The sequence below is a fragment of the Pleurodeles waltl genome, chromosome 8 (assembly GCF_031143425.1).
Source record: "Pleurodeles waltl isolate 20211129_DDA chromosome 8, aPleWal1.hap1.20221129, whole genome shotgun sequence".
In the NCBI taxonomy this organism is placed as follows: domain Eukaryota; kingdom Metazoa; phylum Chordata; class Amphibia; order Caudata; family Salamandridae; genus Pleurodeles; species Pleurodeles waltl.
In genome coordinates this window covers 1,529,221,288-1,529,242,414 of record NC_090447.1, presented here as the reverse complement: position 1 = coordinate 1,529,242,414, position 21,127 = coordinate 1,529,221,288, and the positions used below count along the sequence as shown (strand labels likewise).

General features: G+C 47.5%; 1 protein-coding gene across 3 annotated transcripts in view; it reads left to right on the top strand.

The window, feature by feature from the left end:
* Nucleotides 1-21,127, top strand: part of AGPAT3 (1-acylglycerol-3-phosphate O-acyltransferase 3) — a 296,303-nt gene that overhangs the window by 54,389 nt on the left and 220,787 nt on the right. The window contains exon 1 of one of the 3 annotated variants that reach the window (XM_069202942.1): nt 3,134-3,255. The exons of the other annotated variants lie outside the window; for them this stretch is intronic. The gene's annotated coding sequence lies outside the window, so the exon portion shown is untranslated. Of the gene's footprint in view, nt 1-3,133; nt 3,256-21,127 lie in introns of those variants that run through there. 3 annotated transcript variants of the gene reach the window in all.

Below are 21,127 nucleotides of genomic sequence, written 5' to 3'. Positions count from 1 at the left end.
TCTCTTGGGCACATCTGACTCCTCACCTGTCCTCAGTAACTACAGCGGTGCGCCCCACGTGTGCTGACCAAACTCTAAAGCACCTTAGGGTCTTGATAGAACCAGAAAAAGACAGAGAAGGGCAGAGCTGCCTCGAACACGTGCTGAGATGGATGGCAAACAGTCTGGTATGACACTGACTCCAAACAAACCTAGGATCCTTCTCATTGGTTCCAGAGAACAACAATCTGCCCATAATCTAGCTTTACTGCTTAACCTTTAGTGCGTAATTTGGACCATGGAGACCCTTGTGGCAATAAACTGTGCTTTTTCCACTGAGGTAAACTGACCCTAATGTGTTCTTCCTCGGTCACCCCTGCTTGAATCTCCCCTTCTGGCACACTGCTGAACGACAGACGTAATAGCTGTGGCCTGTCGTGCAGTGGCTCAGAGGCTCTCAAACTGGGCTTCAGTAAACTACAAAGGGTGCAAAGTTTAGGCAGTCGAATCCTCTTCAGCTTTAAGGTTTCCAGTCATATCACCTCTGCGTTAAAATCACTGCACTTCCCGGCCATCTCCGTCTCTCAATTCAGGCCAAGATTAAATCTGCATTGGGGGCAGAACTCTGCACCAGCAAGGCTCCCCCACTCTGGAAGTCATCACAGCACATTTATCATGAAACCGGCATCCTTGTGCAAGCCGCTGAAGACCCACGTCTGTCACCAAGTATTTGTGTCCTAATGACTATTAATCTGAATATGTTCCACCCTGATTTCCCCCATCCTCTTCTCACCCACCTCAACTCACTTACTCGCCCCCCTCTCCCTTTACCCTGTCTCCTCCCACCTCACCCTGCCTTATCCGCCACCTACCCGCCTCACCCCCTGATCCTCCCCCGACCCACTTCACCTCCAACCCCCTGTCTTTAAAACAAAAAATAATAATAATAATATTTTACTTTTTTTTTAGTGCTCTGCCGCATGCTTTGGAGTGTAGAATAAAAGCAACTAAATATACACGAATCTCTCTGAAGTAATGGAAAGTGGACCTGCTCTTCTCTATTTTGAAGCATTATAATGAGCTCCCTCTTTTGTTAGCAGCTGCCTGTGTACTGCGCTTACTGCTGCATTGCCTTTTGCTTGAACTGGTGTCTTCTTCCATTGTGGACTGTACCCTAAAGAGCCAGAGATCTGTGCTCTCTACTGTAGTATTGTGCTCCCCACCTCTGTGGACTTCATTTCCTTCCCTCTGTTTGGGCTTTCCCACTACTCTGCTGTCTTTACCACCAGTGCTCTGTGCTCTGTGCACCCTGGTATAGCGCTCTGTATCCCGGTATAGCGCTCTGTATCCCGGTATAGCGCTCTGTATCCCGGTATAGCGCTCTGTATCCCGGTATAGCGCTCTGTATCCCGGTATAGCGCTCTGTCTGCTTGTGTTCTCTTCAGTCACCAGGATAACACACCTGTTGTCTAGTATTTCTAGTGCCTTGTGTTTGCTGTTCCCCAGCCTTCCTTGCTGTTACTTGTCTTCCATCTGTGCACTCTGTATCCTGGTATAGCGCTCTGTCGGCTTGTGTTCTCTTCAGTCACCAGGATCACACACCTGTTGTCTAGTATTTCTAGTTCCTTGTGATTGCTGTTCCCCAGCCTTCCTTGCTGTTACTTGTCTTCCATCTGTGCACTCTGTATCCTGGTATAGCGCTCTGTCGGCTTGTGTTCTCTTCAGTCACCAGGATCACACACCTGTTGTCTAGTATTTCTAGTTCCTTGTGATTGCTGTTCCCCAGCCTTCCTTGCTGTTACTTGTCTTCCATCTGTGCACTCTGTATCCTGGTATACCGCTCTGTCGGCTTGTGTTCTCTTCAGTCACCAGGATCACACACCTGTTGTCTAGTATTTCTAGTTCCTTGTGTTTGCTGTTCCCCAGCCTTCCTTGCTGTTACTTGTCTTCCATCTGTGCACTCTGTATCCTGGTATAGCGCTCTGTCGGCTTGTGTTCTCTTCAGTCACCAGGATCACACACCTGTTGTCTAGTATTTCTAGTGCCTTGTGTTTGCTGTTCCCTGGCACTCTGCTGTTCCTCAGCCTTCCTCGCTGTTACTTGTCTTCCATCTGTGCACTCTGTATCCTGGTATAGCGCTCTGTCGGCTTGTGTTCTCTTCAGTCACCAGGATCACACACCTGTTGTCTAGTATTTCTAGTTCCTTGTGATTGCTGTTCCCCAGCCTTCCTTGCTGTTACTTGTCTTCCATCTGTGCACTCTGTATCCTGGTATACCGCTCTGTCGGCTTGTGTTCTCTTCAGTCACCAGGATCACACACCTGTTGTCTAGTATTTCTAGTTCCTTGTGTTTGCTGTTCCCCAGCCTTCCTTGCTGTTACTTGTCTTCCATCTGTGCACTCTGTATCCTGGTATAGCGCTCTGTCGGCTTGTGTTCTCTTCAGTCACCAGGATCACACACCTGTTGTCTAGTATTTCTAGTGCCTTGTGTTTGCTGTTCCCTGGCACTCTGCTGTTCCTCAGCCTTCCTCGCTGTTACTTTCCATCTGTGCACTCTGTATCCTGGTATAGCGCTCTGTCTGCTTGTGTTCGCTTCAGTAACCAATGTCACACACCTGTTCTCCTGTATCTCTAGCACCCTGGGTTTGCTATTTTCTTCAGCCCCGGTTTTCCTCCCGTCTGTGCTCTCTGAATCTTGGGGCAGCGCTTTGGCACGGTACTTCCTCCCTCGGTGGGCTTCTGTCTCTCTTTACTGACCATATTGATAAGTGGGCCTTCCAAGGCTGTAACATGCTCAATCCCAGTAAGCTGATTATGGGATTAGAGCTGGTTACAGTGACGTGTGATGTTCGTGACCGGACTGCCTCGCTTCATTTTCCAAGCGGTATCATTTTCTGTCGTCTGATTAGCTGCTGTCCGTCCAGCTCATTCTTATTTTTTATTTTTTTTTGTTTATTGGGGTCCAGACCGTTTTGAGTCCCTTACTGTTTCCTGGCTTAATCCCGTGCAACAGGGCGAACTTCAGCCTCTGACAGTTCCTCCCCCTCTGCTGAGGTGGCACTTTTCCCAAAAGCCCTTCTGGGGCTTTTCTCATAATCCCGCTTTGCTTTGTGGAATGTGCAAGGCTTATTGGGACGGCAAGGAGCTAGGGTCCAGTTTCTGCCGTTGGACCATTTTGTTCCCATCTCATCATGTTGACGAACCAGTCAGCGGTGTGCTTGTTCTCTGGGGTCTGTGCCACTCTCTTTGGCCTGGCACTCGCTTACTACCTGTACTGGTGAGTAGAGCCTCAAACCTTCTTGGACCTTTGCTACACAGACTGCGTTACTCCCTGCTTTAATTTACCTGCTTGCTGATCGTCTGTATAACATATACCCTGTGTTGCTGATGAGTAGTGGCCACCTTCTCCTAAGGGGTGGGAGGTGGCATATCCTGATATTGCTGCTGCGTTACTTTCACTAATGTGTAGTGCGAAGTTAGTCTCTTACTACCTGTAGGGCGGAGTGTATCCTGAGGTGACCTTGCTTTTCTGGCGAGTAGAGACCACCACCTCTTGGAAGTGGGTGGTGAAGAGGGAACCTTGTATTCCTGGATTGCAGTTATGCTACCTTCACTGGTGAATAGAGCCTTGGATGCTTGTGTATTTCAAGATTGTCCCACTGCATGTGTACTGGTGGCTTGTGCTGCAGTGTGTGTGTGTGTGTGTGTGTGTGAACCCCAGAACTGCAAAGGGACTTGTTTAGGCAGATGATGTTTTACTACCTGTTTGGATGAATAGTTTCTGGCACACTTAGAATCTCATACAGAAGACCCATAGACTACTTTCAGCCTGTAGTAGTGAGTAGCGTTGGCCTGTATTAGTGAGTACCATCAGTTAATTCCTTGATGCCGGGAGTACTTGGAGGAGGGATGTTTGCAATGGGTAGTAGAGTTGGGAATCCTACTTGTAAGTGTGACGTCTGTGTATCCCAGTATGATCTTTAGGGGTGTGTAGAACTGCACCTCCTCCACACGCCTCTAAGGAGAGTTGTACAGGGAGACCTCCATTTATTGTCTGCTTTGTAGATTAGGCTGAGGGTGCACATGCATGTGAAGCCCTTGGTGCCTGTGGTGGAGCATGGCTTGCAGACACTGATGGTTTGGTGTTGTGTATGCAACAATTGATCTGTAACAACACCCCCATGCTCCATCCCACCCTCTAAAGGATGATAGTTACTTTTCTGTCTCGTATGTCTGTTTTATCTAATTTAGGAAAGACCAGAATTTTGCAGCAGAGGGATAACATCAGAAACTGACTCGGGGTGGAGATTGGAGATTGGGGATTGGGAATCAATCAACAGAAGGATATAAACTGGGTCTCTGTATAATTTATATTTATCTTCGTCTTTGAACATGAGGCTTCATTGATCATCCCAATTCCATAAGGTGTTGTGGCAAAACCAGGCCATCTTATCCGCAGAGTTCAGGGCAGGAGGTTTCAAGCGATGTGAAGTGAAAGCAATTTGGTTTCTGCTTTGACCTGCTGGAAAGCTGGCTGTGGTACTGATGTCCTCAGGTATTTCAAGTAGCCAAGCATGGGAATATGATTTCATGTAAATGTAGTTAAAATCCTGTAATATATATTCACTCTGCATCTCGTTACTCCTCCAAATCTAGCAGGAGTTAGTAACTATGGCTAATGTGTTTGGGCTGAACTTTGTATAGCTTGTGTCGCTCTAATCCAGTGATACGCACTTGAACAAGGCGTCCAAGACTTGCAGGAATGGCTTCCCTGATTCTTTAAGTTGTGTGTGCAGTCTAGTACAGCAGCATGCAGAAAGACTGGAAGGCCAAGATTGTACCTTTACCATTCACCTGCCTCACTTGCCTTCTGCGTGGCACAAAGTTTAATGTGTCCTACTGCACCACTGGTGGAGTTGGTCAATACACCCTAAATAGTTTGATTTGCTGAATAAGATGAGCATTTATTGTAATTACTGAACAGTAAATGTGCTAAGGATCCCAAAACAAAACCTCCTTCCTTATGCTTCTCTGATCAGAAAGAACCAAGCTGTGACTCCCTTTCCCCAGAGACTGATGATAATGTTATCAAACCTTTTCTGCGACAGTCAATAAGAGCCTGTTTAGACAAGAAGCCAGAAGTCCTTTTTCTCCAGCACTACACAGTCAGTCAAACTCCTGGTTTCAATGTCTGGGGACAGAATTAAGTTTCTCCTCTGCTGGTGGATAGGGCAGTTGCTTTCCTCAGCCTTAAGGAAGACTACTAATGGCTGCTCATAGGAACCGGGTGGAAGTTCATGACCTTTCTGATATTCCGTTCTGCCTTAGTATTTCAGGCAGCGGCTGGATGGAAAGGAGCATAGTATGCGCTCTGGATGCAACGGGCATTGTAGGAAGTTGGCTCTGTATGTGCTATTTCAAAGTAAGGAATAGCATGCACAGAGTCCAAGGGTTCCCCTTAGAGGTAAAATAGTGGTAAAAAGAGATAATACTAATGCTCTATTTTGTGGTAGTGTGGTCGAGCAGTAGGCTTATCCAAGGAGTAGTGTTAAGCATTTGTTGTACATACACATAGACAATAAATGAGGTACACACACTCGGAGAAAAATCCAGCCAATAGGTTTTGTATAGAAAAATATATTTTCTTAGTTTATTTTAAGAACCACAGGTTCAAATTTAACATGTAATATCTTGTTTGAAAGGTATTGCAGGTAAGTACATTAGGAACTTTGAATCATTTCAATTGCATGTATACTTTTCAAGTTATTCACAAATAGCTACTTTAAAAGTGGACACAGTGCAATTTTCACAGTTCCTGGGGGAGGTAAGTTTTTGTTAGTTTTACCAGGTAAGTAAGACACTTACAGGGTTCAGTTCTTGGTCCAAGGTAGCCCACCGTTGGGGGTTCAGAGCAACCCCAAAGTCACCACACCAGCAGCTCAGGGCCGGTCAGGTGCAGAGTTCCAAGTGGTGCCCAAAACGCATAGGCTGCAATGGAGAGAAGGGGGTGCCCCGGTTCCGGTCTGCCAGCAGGTAAGTACCCGCGTCTTCGGAGGGCAGACCAGGGGGGTTTTGTAGGGCACCGGGGGGGACACAAGCCCACACAGAAATTTCACCCTCAGCGGCGCGGGGGCGGCCGGGTGCAGTGTTAGAACAAGCGTCGGGTTCGCAATGGAAGTCAATGAGAGATCAAGGGATCTCTTCAGCGCTGCAGGCAGGCAAGGGGGGGCTTCCTCGGGGAAACCTCCACTTGGGCAAGGGAGAGGGACTCCTGGGGGTCACTTCTGCAGTGAAAGTCCGGTCCTGGGGGCTGCGGGTGCAGGGTCTTTTCCAGGCGTCGGGACTTAGGTTTCAGAGAGTCGCGGTCAGGGGAAGCCTCGGGATTCCCTCTGCAGGCGGCGCTGTGGGGGCTCAGGGGGGACAGGTTTTGGTACTCACAGTCGTAGAGTAGTCCGGGGGTCCTCCCTGAGGTGTTGGTTCTCCACCAGCCGAGTCGGGGTCGCCGGGTGCAGTGTTGCAAGTCTCACGCTTCTTGCGGGGAGTTGCAGGGTTCTTTAAAGCTGCTTCTTGAAACAAAGTTGCAGTCTTTTTGAAGCAGGTCCGCTGTCCTCAGGAGTTTCTTGTCGTCGTCGAAGCAGGGCAGTCCTCAGAGGATGCAGAGGTCGCTGGTCCCTTTGGAAGGCGTCGCTGGAGCAGAGTTCTTTGGAAAGCAGGAGACAGGCCGGTGAGTTTCTGGAGCCAAGGCAGTTGTTGTCTTCTGGTCTTCCTCTGCAGGGGTTTTCAGCTAGGCAGTCCTTCTTCTTGTTGTTGCAGGAATCTAATTTTCTAGGGTTCAGGGTAGCCCTTAAATACTAAATTTAAGGGCGTGTTTAGGTCTGGGGGGTTAGTAGCCAATGGCTACTAGCCCTGAGGGTGGGTACACCCTCTTTGTGCCTCCTCCCAAGGGGAGGGGGTCACAATCCTAACCCTATTGGGGGAATCCTCCATCTGCAAGATAGAGGATTTCTAAAAGTTAGTCACCTCAGCTCAGGACACCTTAGGGGCTGTCCTGACTGGCCAGTGACTCCTCCTTGTTGCTTTCTTTGTTCCCTCCAGCCTTGCCGCCAAAAGTCGGGGCCGTGGCCGGAGGGGGCGGGCAACTCCACTAAGCTGGAGTGCCCTGCTGGGCTGTGACAAAGGGGTGAGCCTTTGAGGCTCACTGCCAGGTGTTACAGCTCCTGCCTGGGGGAGGTGTTAGCATCTCCACCCAGTGCAGGCTTTGTTACTGGCCTCAGAGTGACAAAGGCACTCTCCCCATGGGGCCAGCAACATGTCTCTAGTGTGGCAGGCTGCTGGAACTAGTCAGCCTACACAGACAGTCGGTTAAGTTTCAGGGGGCACCTCTAAGGTGCCCTCTGGGGTGTATTTTGCAATAAAATGTACACTGGCATCAGTGTGCATTTATTGTGCTGAGAAGTTTGATACCAAACTTCCCAGTTTTCAGTGTAGCCATTATGGTGCTGTGGAGTTCGTGTTTGACAAACTCCCAGACCATATACTCTTATGGCTACCCTGCACTTACAATGTCTAAGGTTTTGCTTAGACACTGTAGGGGCACAGTGCTCATGCACTGGTACCCTCACCTATGGTATAGTGCACCCTGCCTTGGGGCTGTAAGGCCTGCTAGAGGGGTGTCTTACCTATACTGCATAGGCAGTGAGAGGCTGGCATGGCACCCTGAGGGGAGTGCCATGTCGACTTACTCATTTTGTTCTCACTAGCACACACAGGCTTGTAAGCAGTGTGTCTGTGCTGAGTGAGGGGTCTCTAGGGTGGCATAATACATGCTGCAGCCCTTAGAGACCTTCCCTGGCATCAGGGCCCTTGGTACCAGAGGTACCAGTTACAAGGGACTTATCTGGATGCCAGGGTGTGCCAATTGTGGAAACAATGGTACATTTTAGGTGAAAGAACACTGGTGCTGGGGCCTGGTTAGCAGGGTCCCAGCACACTTCTCAGTCAAGTCAGCATCAGTATCAGGCAAAAAGTGGGGGGTAACTGCAACAGGGAGCCATTTCTTTACAGGCATGATCACAGACAAATGGCAAACTCTGATTTAGTAACCTCCCCCTGCACACACTGAACCAACATCCAACCATTTATGTTGCAAAAGTGTATCTTAATGATGCCTAGAGTAATTGGGCCCTCCCCATCACAGGCCTTCAAGCATGGCAGAACTGCCATGAAACAATTACTGGTTACTTCTATCTAAGAATAGGCGTTTATCTTTTTCAGATTTAGGTTAAAGCACCCATTACTATTACGTTCAGCGACCTGAAGGGAGAAGCTGCTCCAGCAGGGCTCAAAAATCTGTCCTCTCGCTATGGCGAGTCATATTTGATCAGGTCCAGCTATTTTTAGGACTTACTGGCTCTGATGAGTTGACAAAGAACAAGTGTTTCTGTTCTGTCAAAGTGGAGGGGGCAATAAAAAAAAATGCCTTTAACTCTTGTCCTTATGTCACATTTGCTCTCTGTTCACAGACAGAGGTCAAAAGTCAGTTTGTCTTAAAATTAAGTTTCCTTCTGACTGCAGAGTTCAAGGACTTTGCAAGGTGAACTGTGTGACCTGCTCCTTAGAGTGTAAACTAAAATGGTATAGGGTGGCCGATATTTCCTTACACACAACATTTAAATGACTAAGTCAATTGTGCCAACATTTTAAAATATATTTCAATAGTTGTGAAAGCCCATTTTTTGTATTTCTCTGTGATAAAATATTTTTTTAATAGAATGAAAAATCAGAGTACTTTACATGTTAATTTGCAAAGGATGTTTTCTGAAACCCAGTTTTCACAGATTAATACACTATATAGTTTTGTCAGTAAAGCTGCAAGTTAGTGGAGAGGTTTTTGGACATTTCTTGTGAATGTACTGTCTGGGTTACAGTATGTTATCACATTATGGTTTAGTAATATTTTTAGTAATATATTTAGTAATGTTTATTATAAGTGAGTGTTTAAACAAACTGAGAAACTCTCCTGCCCTGATGGCAATGTTGTTAAACTAAACGCCAGTCATGGGTCATGTGTTCCCTAAATGTGGGGCTAGATTCTTGTGATACATGCATCAAACTTTAGTCTATTTAATCAAACAAGATTTTTTATTTGTACTGCAGAAATGCTGAGCACGCATATTTGAAGGTTCAATCATATGTGAGAATGAAGAAAAAGGCAACTCTGAAAGCTATTTACCTAGGATCACACAATTTGAGACCCGTTTACAGGTTAAGTACGTTACAGTTAACAATGGTCAGCGTGCACATCTAGTAACTTTTGTTTATGAATTTTCAAGGCCTGTCCAGCTAAGCGTCGGGGAGAAGGACCACCCTGAAGAACACTGACTAGCAAACAAAAGTCCTGCAAGAAGCTAATTAGCTTTTGAAGTCTACTTTTATAGTCGGCTGTGAGGTGGTGTTTGGTCTCAACTAGAACCAGGCCCGTGTGGGCCACCAGGTATGCACATCGGTGGATTGCTGAACTCTGTGCATATCCACCACGGTATGAAAGAATGTTGAAGGCCCTGAGAGGGCACTGGGTGTCACGTATGTTAAGCCCAACATTAAACATTCATCAATAGAAATGCAACACTCTGGCCTTGACTTCACCTTTACTTTTGTTATTGAAGAGTTGTTGTCTTATTTGCAGTGCCACGGGCCACAGAGCCTACTGATATTACTTCTTATTGTCCTTTCTTTTCTGCCCTATTTAGTGCAAAAGGTAAATGAGGGTGGTGGGATTTGTCAATGGCCCAGTCTTCCTGGTCGCAACTCTCTCTAAAGATGATGCACAACACCCCCTTCTTCCCCTCCCAGCTGTTGGGCCGTGATTTTCAGGGTTTAACAAGTGGGATCTGTTACCCAGTGGGTGTGCATATTGGGGATAGCTTTACATGAGCTGGTGCCCATATTCTGTCTTCAAAGCCATATAATAGATCTTTAAGAAGTTAACAGGCCAATTGTGTGATCCTAGATATTCTTGCTTATGTACAATGTTTGGCAGTACCTTCTTGTCATTTATAAAATGGCTTTAGGATTTTTTAATCTAAATCTCCTTTGATGCTTAATGACCTTCAGGTCAAATTAATTTAATTTCCGTTGAGTAATTCCATAACAATTGTTTTTAAAAATATATTTTTCTCAAAATGTCTAGGTTTAGGCACCTACAAATAAAATGTTTAACAGTTTTAAAAAGAACTATTCCACATTGTAGAAAGTGTTGTTGTAATAGTACAGTCCCTTCTTCCTTACTTTAATCATCATTCATAATGTTCTGGTAAGCCTGCAAACTCCTATCTTCATTAGCAATAAATGTTCCTGAAGGCCAACTGATCACTTCTTGTTCCTGAAGGCCAACTGATCACTTCTTGTTCCCAGGCCAAGGACTTACACTTGCTATCAAATAACTTCTTTCCTGTTCCCAGGCCAAGGACTGAGTAGGCTTTCAAATAAATTCAACACACTACTTTTCCCCTGATGTAAACGACTCGCATTGTTGATCCAGGCGATAGTCAACAATGCCATATCACATACATCTCCAACTGAATCATTAGTTTTAGTTGCAACTAGAGTTTAGAACAAAGAAGTAAGAACGGTCTTACCTTTCACCCCACGTGCATTATCAATCCCGCCTAACCTCCAGGAGCAAAGTAAGCAGGCATACGGGTCAGGTCTTTTCCAAGTTTCTGCTCCTAGAGGGAGCAGGTTTGCTGGGACCAGTCTGCTTTTGTTGGCAAATGCCTTTGCTTCAGACAAATTATGTTCCTTTTCTAATGGCTCTGTTTCTAGCAGACTAGGTCGGTGAAAGCTTAGTATTGATGTGTTCTAGTCATTCTTTGCACTTCTGTGACTTAGTGGCTCCCTGTATTAGTAATACTAAGGTGGTACCATTTCTTCATCTCGACCTACTAACCAGAACTGTACTGTTATTAAATGATTGTCTTAAGTCACTTTTTCCTATTCACCCTTTTGTGAGTGATCCTTACCCCTCTGCCCACCCTGGCTTTCTGAGATGGTGATGAAGTTTCTATCCAGTACATCTGAGGAATTGCAGGGCCTTGGACCTTAACATGTATGTGAGTGTAGGAAGTTGGCTCTGTATATACTATTTCAGAGTAAGAAATAGTGTGCACAGAGTCCAAGGGTTCGCCTTAGAGGTAAGATAGTGGCAAAAGTAGATAATTCTAATACTCTATTTTGTGGTAGTGTGGTCGAGCAGTAGGATTATCAGAGGGTAGTGTTAAGCATTTGTTGTACACACACACAGGCAATAAATGAGGAACACACACTCAAAGACTTACTCCAGGCCAAACGGTTTTTATATTGAAAAACATATTTTCTTAGTTTTTTTTTAAGAACCACAAGTTCAAGATTTGCAGTAAACACTTTAAATGCAAGGTACTTCACTTAGATACTTTAGGAGCGTTGAATAAAATCAATATCATATACAGTCTTTGTAAAAATGGCAATAAGCTATTTTCAAAGTGGACACAATGCAAAAATCAACAGTTCCTGGGGGAGGTAAGTAAAGGTTAGATTAGGAGGTAAGTAAAACACTTACAAGTCTCAGTTCTGGGGCATAAGCTGCTCACCATTGGGGGTTCAAGGCAACCCCAAAGTTACCACACCAGCAGCTCAGGGCCGGTCAGGTGCAGAGGTCAAAGTGGTGCCCAAAGCACATAGGCGCCTATGGAGAACAGGGGTGCTCCGGTTCCAGTCTGCCAGCAGGTAAGTACCTGCGTCCTCGGGGGGCAGACCAGGGGGTTTTTGTAGAGCACTGGAGGGGGACACAAGTAGGCACACAAAACACACCCTGTGTATCTGAACTTAAAAGGGAGATCTTTGTCAAACTCTAGGTCATGTGTCTTCTGGCAGGGTTGAGGGGGGGGGGGGTCCTAAAGTATTTAAAATTTTGATGGGGGATGCGTGTGGGATTGACAGGGCCCATTAATAGAGTTTCAGTGTTGGGTCCCACTATTTTGTCCCTTGACCATCCTGATATTTGACCTTTCTTGAGCTACCACTTTTTTCCTGCTCCCTCTGGCAGCCTGTAGTCTTTTACCTTACTCCTCAGCCCTCACTCTTTTCACCTCTCCCATTACCCTTACACCTCTTGTAGGAAGTTGGCTCTGTATGTGCTATTTCAAAGTAAGGAATAGCCTGCACAGAGTCCAAGGGTTCCCCTTAGAGGTAAAATAGTGGTAAAAAGAGATAATACTAATGCTCTATTTTGTGGTAGTGTGGTCGAGCAGTAGGCTTATCCAAGGAGTAGTGTTAAGCATTTGTTGTACATACACATAGACAATAAATGAGGTACACACACTCAGAGACAAATCCAGCCAATAGGTTTTGTATAGAAAAATATATTTTCTTAGTTTATTTTAAGAACCACAGGTTCAAATTTAACATGTAATATCTTGTTTGAAAGGTATTGCAGGTAAGTACATTAGGAACTTTGAATCATTTCAATTGCATGTATACTTTTCAAGTTATTCACAAATAGCTATTTAAAAAGTGGACACAGTGCAATTTTCACAGTTCCTGGGGGAGGTAAGTTTTTGTTAGTTTTACCAGGTAAGTAAGACACTTCCAGGGTTCAGTTCTTGGTCCAAGGTAGCCCACCGTTGGGGGTTCAGAGCAACCCCAAAGTCACCACACCAGCAGCTCAGGGCCGGTCAGGTGCAGAGTTCAAAGTGGTGCCCAAAACGCATAGGCTTCAATGGAGAGAAGGGGGTGCCCCGGTCTGCTTGCAGGTAAGTACCCGCGTCTTCGGAGGGCAGACCAGGGGGGTTTTGTAGGGCACCGGGGGGGGACACAAGCCCACACAGAAATTTCACCCTCAGCGGCGCGGGGGCGGCCGGGTGCAGTGTTAGAACAAGCGTCGGGTTCGCAATGGAAGTCAATGAGAGATCAAGGGATCTCTTCAGCGCTGCAGGCAGGCAAGGGGGGGCTTCCTCAGGGAAACCTCCACTTGGGCAAGGGAGAGGGACTCCTGGGGGTCACTTCTGCAGTGAAAGTCCAGTCCTTCAGGTCCTGGGGGCTGCGGGTGCAGGGTCTTTTCCAGGCGTCGGGACTTAGGTTTCAGAGAGTCGCGGTCAGGGGAAGCCTCGGGATTCCCTCTGCAGGCGGCGCTGTGGGGGCTCAGGGGGGACAGGTTTTGGTACTCACAGTTGTAGAGTAGTCCGGGGGTCCTCCCTGAGGTGTTGGTTCTCCACCAGCCGAGTCGGGGTCGCCGGGTGCAGTGTTGCAAGTCTCACGCTTCTTGCGGGGAGTTGCAGGGTTCTTTAAAGCTGCTTCTTTGGATAAAGTTGCAGTCTTTTTGGAGCAGGTCCGCTGTCCTCAGGAGTTTCTTGTCGAAGCAGGGCAGTCCTCAGAGGATTCAGAGGTCGCTGGTCCCTTTGGAAGGCGTCGCTGGAGCAGAGTTCTTTGGAAGGCAGGAGACAGGCCGGTGAGTTTCTGGAGCCAAGGCAGTTGTTGTCTTCTGGTCTTCCTCTGCAGGGGTTTTCAGCTAGGCAGTCCTTCTTGTTGTTGTTGCAGGAATCTAATTTTCTAGGGTTCAGGGTAGCCCTTAAATACTAAATTTAAGGGCGTGTTTAGGTCTGGGGGGGTTAGTAGCCAATGGCTACTAGCCCTGAGGGTGGGTACACCCTCTTTGTGCCTCCTCCCAAGGGGAGGGGGGTCACAATCCTAACCCTATTGGGGGAATCCTCCATCTGCAAGATGGAGGATTTCTAAAAGTTAGTCACCTCAGCTCAGGACACCTTAGGGGCTGTCCTGACTGGCCAGTGACTCCTCCTTGTTATTCTCATTATTTTCTCCGGCCTTGCCGCCAAAAGTGGGGGCCGGGGCCGGAGGGGGCGGGCAACTCCACTAGCTGGAGTGTCCTGCGGTGCTGTGACCAAGGGGTGAGCCTTTGAGGCTCACCGCCAGGTGTTACAGCTCCTGCCTGTGGGAGGTGTTAGCATCTCCACCCAGTGCAGGCTTTGTTACTGGCCTCAGAGTGACAAAGGCACTCTCCCCATGAGGCCAGCCACATGTCTCTAGTGTGGCAGGCTGCTGGAACCAGTCAGCCTACACAGATAGTCGGTTAAGTTTCAGGGGGCACCTCTAAGGTGCCCTCTGTAGTGTATTTTACAATAAAATGTACACTGGCATCAGTGTGCATTTATTGTGCTGAGAAGTTTGATACCAAACTTCCCAGTTTTCAGTGTAGCCATTATGGTGCTGTGGAGTTCGTGTTTGACAAACTCCCAGACCATATACTCTTATGGCTACCCTGCACTTACAATGTCTAAGGTTTTGCTTAGACCCTGTAGGGGTACAGTGCTCATGCACTGGTACCCTCACCTATGGTATAGTGCACCCTGCCTTGGGGCTGTAAGGCCTGCTAGAGGGGTGTCTTACCTATACTGCATAGGCAGTGAGAGGCTGGCATGGCACCCTGAGGGGAGTGCCATGTCGACTTACTCATTTTGTTCTCACTAGCACACACAGGCTTGTAAGCAGTGTGTCTGTGCTGAGTGAGGGGTCTCTAGGGTGGCACAATACATGCTGCAGCCCTTAGAGACCTTCCCTGGCATCAGGGCCCTTGGTACCAGAGGTACCAGTTACAAGGGACTTACATGGATGCCAGGGTGTGCCAATTGTGGAATCAAAAGTACAGGTTAGGGAAAGAACACTGGTGCTGGGGCCTGGTTAGCAGGCCTCAGCACACTTTCAATTCAAAACATAGCATCAGCAAAGGCAAAAAGTCAGGGGGTAACCATGCCAAGGAGGCATTTCCTTACACAACCAACCCCCCCCCCCCCCCCCCCCCCCCCCAAACGAAAGAGGATGAGACTAACCTTTCCCAAGAGAGTCTTCATTTTCTAAGTGGAAGAACCTGGAAAGGCCATCTGCATTGGCATGGGCAGTCCCAGGTCTGTGTTCCACTATAAAGTCCATTCCCTGTAGGGAGATGGACCACCTCAACAGTTTAGGATTTTCACCTTTCATTTGCATCAGCCACTTGAGAGGTCTGTGGTCAGTTTGAACTAGGAAGTGAGTCCCAAAGAGGTATGGTCTCAGCTTCTTCAGGGACCAAACCACAGCAAAGGCCTCCCTCTCAATGGCACTCCAACGCTGCTCCCTGGGGAGTAACCTCCTGCTAATGAAAGCAACAGGCTGGTCAAGGCCATCATCATTTGTTTGGGACAGAACTGCCCCTATCCCATGTTCAGAGGCATCAGTCTGCACAATGAACTGCTTAGAATAATCTGGAGCTTTTAGAACTGGTGCTGAGCACATTGCTTGTTTCAGGGTGTCAAAGGCCTGTTGGCATTCCACAGTCCAGTTCACTTTCTTGGGCATTTTCTTGGAGGTGAGTTCAGTGAGGGCTGTCACAATGGATCCATATCCCTTCACAAACCTCCTGTAATACCCAGTTAAGCCAAGGAATGCCCTGACTTGAGTCTGGGTTTTTGGAGCTACCCAGTCCAGAATAGTCTGGATCTTGGGTTGGAGTGGCTGAACTTGGCCTCCACCTACAAGGTGGCCCAAGTAAACCACAGTTCCCTGCCCTATCTGGCATTTGGATGCCTTGATAGAGAGGCCTGCAGATTGCAGAGCCTTCAAAACCTTCTTCAGGTGGACCAGGTGATCCTGCCAGGTGGAGCTAAAGACAGCAATATCATCAAGATAAGCTGTGCTAAAGGACTCCAAGCCAGCAAGGACTTGATTCACCAACCTTTGGAAGGTGGCAGGGGCATTCTTTAAACCAAAGGGCATAACAGTAAACTGATAATGCCCATCAGGTGTGGAGAATGCTGTTTTCTCTTTTGCTCCAGGTGCCATTTTTATTTGCCAGTACCCTGCTGTCAAGTCAAAGGTACTTAAGAATTTGGCAGCACCTAATTTGTCTATGAGCTCATCAGCTCTTGGAATTGGATGAGCATCTGTCTTGGTGACAGAATTGAGCCCTCTGTAGTCCACACAAAACCTCATCTCTTTCTTTCCATCTTTGGTGTGAGGTTTGGGGACTAAGACCACTGGGCTAGCCCAGGGGCTGTCAGAGCGCTCAATTACTCCCAATTCCAGCATCTTGTGGACTTCCACCTTGATGCTTTCCTTAACATGGTCAGATTGTCTAAAGATTTTGTTCTTGACAGGCATGCTGTCTCCTGTGTCCACATCATGGGTACACAGGTGTGTCTGACCAGGGGTTAAGGAGAAGAGTTCAGGAAACTGTTGTAGGACTCTCCTACAATCAGCTTGCTGTTGGCCAGAGAGGGTGTCTGAGTAGATCACTCCATCTACTGTACCATCTTTTGGGTCTGATGACAGAAGATCAGGGAGAGGTTCACTCTCTGCCTCCTGATCCTCATCTGTTACCATCAACAGATTGACATCAGCCCTGTCGTGGAAGAGCTTAAGGCGGTTTACATGGATCACCCTCTTGGGGCTCCTGCTTGTGCCCAGGTCCACCAAGTAGGTGACCTGACTCTTCCTCTCTAGTACTGGGTAAGGGCCACTCCATTTGTCCTGGAGTGCCCTGGGAGCCACAGGCTCCAGAACCCAGACTTTCTGCCCTGGTTGGAACTCAACCAGTGCAGCCTTTTGGTCATACCAAAACTTCTGGAGCTGTTGGCTGGCCTCAAGGTTTTTGGTTGCCTTTTCCATGTACTCTGCCATTCTAGAGCGAAGGCCAAGTACATAGTCCACTATGTCCTGTTTAGGCTCATGGAGAGGTCTCTCCCAGCCTTCTTTAACAAGGGCAAGTGGTCCCCTTACAGGATGACCAAACAGAAGTTCAAAGGGTGAGAATCCTACTCCCTTCTGTGGCACCTCTCTGTAAGCGAAAAGCAGGCATGGCAAGAGGACATCCCATCTCCTTTTGAGTTTTTCTGGGAGCCCCATGATCATGCCTTTTAATGTCTTGTTGAATCTCTCAACCAAGCCATTAGTTTGTGGATGGTATGGTGTAGTGAATTTATAAGTCACTCCACACTCATTCCACATGTGCTTTAGGTATGCTGACATGGAGTTGGTACCTCTGTCAGACACCACCTCCTTAGGGAAACCCACTCTGGTAAAGATACCAATGAGGGCCTTGGCTACTGCAGGGGCAGTAGTCGACCTAAGGGGAATAGCTTCAGGATACCTGGTAGCATGATCCACTACTACCAGGATATACATATTTCCTGAGGCTGTGGGAGGTTCTAGTGGACCAACTATGTCCACACCCACTCTTTCAAAGGGAACCCCCACCACTGGAAGTGGAATGAGGGGGGCCTTTGGATGCCCACCTGTCTTACCACTGGCTTGACAGGTGGGGCAGGAGAGGCAAAACTCCTTAACCATGTTGGACATATTGGGCCAGTAGAAGTGGTTGACTAACCTCTCCCACGTCTTGGTTTGTCCCAAATGTCCAGCAAGGGGAATGTCATGGGCCAATGTTAGGATGAACTCTCTGAACAGCTGAGGCACTACCACTCTCCTAGTGGCACCAGGTTTGGGGTCTCTGGCCTCAGTGTACAGGAGTCCATCTTCCCAATAGACCCTATGCGTTCCATTTTTCTTGCCTTTGGACTCTTCAGCAGCTTGCTGCCTAAGGCCTTCAAGAGAGGGACAGGTTTCTTGTCCCTTACACAGCTCCTCCCTTGAGGGTCCCCCTGGGCCTAAGAGCTCAACCTGATAAGGTTCAAGCTCCAAAGGCTCAGTTCCCTCAGAGGGCAGAACTTCTTCCTGAGAAGAGAGGTTCCCTTTCTTTTGCTGTGTTGCAGTTGGTCTCCCAACTGACTTTCCTGTTCTCTTGGTAGGCTGGGCCATTCTTCCAGACTCCAGCTCTACTTGTTCACCCTGTGCCTTGCACTGTGCTCTTGTTTTCACACACACCAGTTCAGGGATACCCAGCATTGCTGCATGGGTTTTTAGCTCTACCTCAGCCCATGCTGAGGACTCCAGGTCATTTCCAAGCAGACAGTCCACTGGGATATTTGAGGAGACCACCACCTGTTTCAGGCCATTGACCCCTCCCCATTCTAAAGTAACCATTGCCATGGGATGTACTTTTCTCTGATTGTCAGCGTTGGTGACTGTGTAAGTTTTTCCAGTCAGGTATTGGCCAGGGGAAACCAGTTTCTCTGTCACCATGGTGACACTGGCACCTGTATCCCTCAGGCCCTCTATTCTAGTCCCATTAATTAAGAGTTGCTGTCTGTATTTTTGCATGTTAGGCGGCCAGACAGCTAGTGTGGCTAAATCCACCCCACCCTCAGAAACTAGAGTAGCTTCAGTGTGGACCCTGATTTGCTCTGGGCACACTGTTGATCCCACTTGGAGACTAGCCATACCAGTGTTACCTGGATGGGAGTTTGGAGTGGAACCTTTCTTGGGACAGGCCTTGTCTCCAGTTTGGTGTCCATGCTGTTTACAGCTATGACACCAGGCCTTTTTGGGATCAAAGTTTTTACCCTTGTACCCATTGTTTTGTGAAGAGGCTCTGGGCCCACCCTCCTGTGCAGGTTTTTGGGGGCCTGTAGAAGACTCTTTACTATTTTTAGTTTTGGTTGTCTCATCACCCTTCCCCTGGGGAGTCTTTGTGACCCCTTTCTTTTGGTCACCCCCTGTTGAAGTCTTGGACACCCTTGTCTTGACCCAATGGTCCGCCTTCTTTCCCAATTCTTGGGGAGAAATTGGTCCTAGGTCTACCAGATGCTGATGCAGTTTATCATTGAAACAATTACTTAACAGGTGTTCTTTCACAAATAAATTGTACAGCCCATCATAATTACTTACACCACTGCCTTGAATCCAACCATCTAGTGTTTTCACTGAGTAGTCAACAAAGTCAACCCAGGTCTGGCTCGAGGATTTTTGAGCCCCCCTGAACCTAATCCTGTACTCCTCAGTGGAGAATCCAAAGCCCTCAATCAGGGTACCCTTCATGAGGTCATAAGATTCTGCATCTTGTCCAGAGAGTGTGAGGAGTCTATCCCTACACTTTCCTGTGAACATTTCCCAAAGGAGAGCACCCCAGTGAGATCTGTTCACTTTTCTGGTTACACAAGCCCTCTCAAAAGCTGTGAACCATTTGGTGATGTCATCACCATCTTCATATTTAGTTACAATCCCTTTAGGGATTTTCAACATGTCAGGAGAATCTCTGACCCTATTTATGTTGCTGCCACCATTGATGGGTCCTAGGCCCATCTCTTGTCTTTCCCTCTCTATGGCTAGGATCTGTCTTTCCAAAGCCAATCTTTTGGCCATCCTGGCTAACTGGATGTCCTCTTCACTGGGGTTATCCTCAGTGATTTCAGAGGTGTTGGTCTCTCCTGTGAGGGAACCCGCATCTCTGACTATTATTTTTGGAGTCAGGGTTTGAGGGACCCTGTTCTCCCTAGATAGGACTGGTAGGGGGGAATTGTCCTCCAAGTCACTATCCTCTTCCTCTGAGTTGCCACCCTCAGAGGGGTTGGCCTTTTCAAACTCTGCCAAAAGCTCCTGGAGCTGTATTTTGGTAGGTTTGGGGCCCATTGCTATTTTCTTTATTTTACAGAGTGACCTTAGCTCCCTCATCTTAAGATGGAGGTAAGGTGTGGTGTCGAGTTCCACCACAGTCACATCTGTGCTAGACATTTTGCTTCTAAAAGTTGGAATACTTTTTAAGAATCTACAACTGGTTCTAGAATCTAATTCAAACTTTTACAAACTTTTAAACTCTAAAAGAAATGCTAAACAGGATCTAACACAAGGCCCTAGCAGGTCTTTTAAGAATTTAGAAAAATTTCAAATTGCAAAAATGAATTTCTAATGACAATTTTGGAATTTGTCGTGTGATCAGGTATTGGCTGAGTAGTCCAGCAAATGCAAAGTCTTGTACCCCACCGCTGATCCACCAATGTAGGAAGTTGGCTCTGTATGCACTATTTCAAAGTAAGGAATAGTATGCACAGAGTCCAAGGGTTCCCCTTAGAGGTAAGATAGTGGCAAAAAGAGATAATACTAATGCTCTATTTTGTGGTAGTGTGGTCGAGCAGTAGGCTTATCCAAGGAGTAGTGTTAAGCATTTGTTGTACATACACAAGACAATAAATGAGGTACACACACTCAGAGACAAATCCAGCCAATAGGTTTTTATATAGAAAAATATCTTTTCTTAGTTTATTTTAAGAACCACAGGTTCAAATTCCACATGTAATATCTCATTCGAAAGGTATTGCAGGTAAGTACTTTAGGAACTTCAAATCATAAAAATTGCATGTATACTTTACAAGTTATTGACAAATAGCTGTTTTAAAAGTGGACACTTAGTGCAATTTTCACAGTTCCTGGGGGAGGTAAGTTTTTGTTAGTTTTACCAGGTAAGTAAGACACTTACAGGGTTCAGTTCTTGGTCCAAGGTAGCCCACCGTTGGGGGTTCAGAGCAACCCCAAAGTCACCACACCAGCAGCTCAGGGCCGGTCAGGTGCAGAGTTCAAAGTGGTGCCCAAAACACATAGGCTAGAATGGAGAGAAGGGGGTGCCCCGGTTCCGGTCTGCTTGCAGGTAAGTACCCGTGTCTTCGGAGGGCAGACCAGAGGGGTTTTGTAGGGCACCGGGGGGGACACAAGCCCACACAGAAATTTCACCCTCAGCAGCGCGGGGGCGGCCGGGTGCAGTGTAGAAACAAGCGTCGGGTTTGTAACGGAAGTCAATGGGAGATCTAGGGATCTCTTTAGCGCTGCAGGCAGGCAAGGGGGGGGTTCCTCGGGGAAACCTCCACTTGGTCAAGGGAGAGGGACTCCTGGGGGTCACTCCTCCAGTGAAAGTCCGGTCCTTCAGGTCCTGGGGGCTGCGGGTGCAGGGTCTCTCCCAGGCGTCGGGACTTTAGGTTCAAAGAGTCGCGGTCAGGGGAAGCCTCGGGATTCCCTCTGCAGGCGGCGCTGTGGGGGCTCAGGGGGGACAGGTTTTTGTACTCACAGTCTTAGAGTAGTCCTGGGGTCCTGCCTGAGGTGTTGGATCGCCACCAGCCGAGTCGGGGTCGCCGGGTGCAGTGTTGCAAGTCTCACGCTTCTTGCGGGGAGCTTGCAGGGTTCTTTGGAGCTGCTGGAAACAAAGTTGCAGCTTTTCTTGGAGCAGGTCCGCTGTCTTC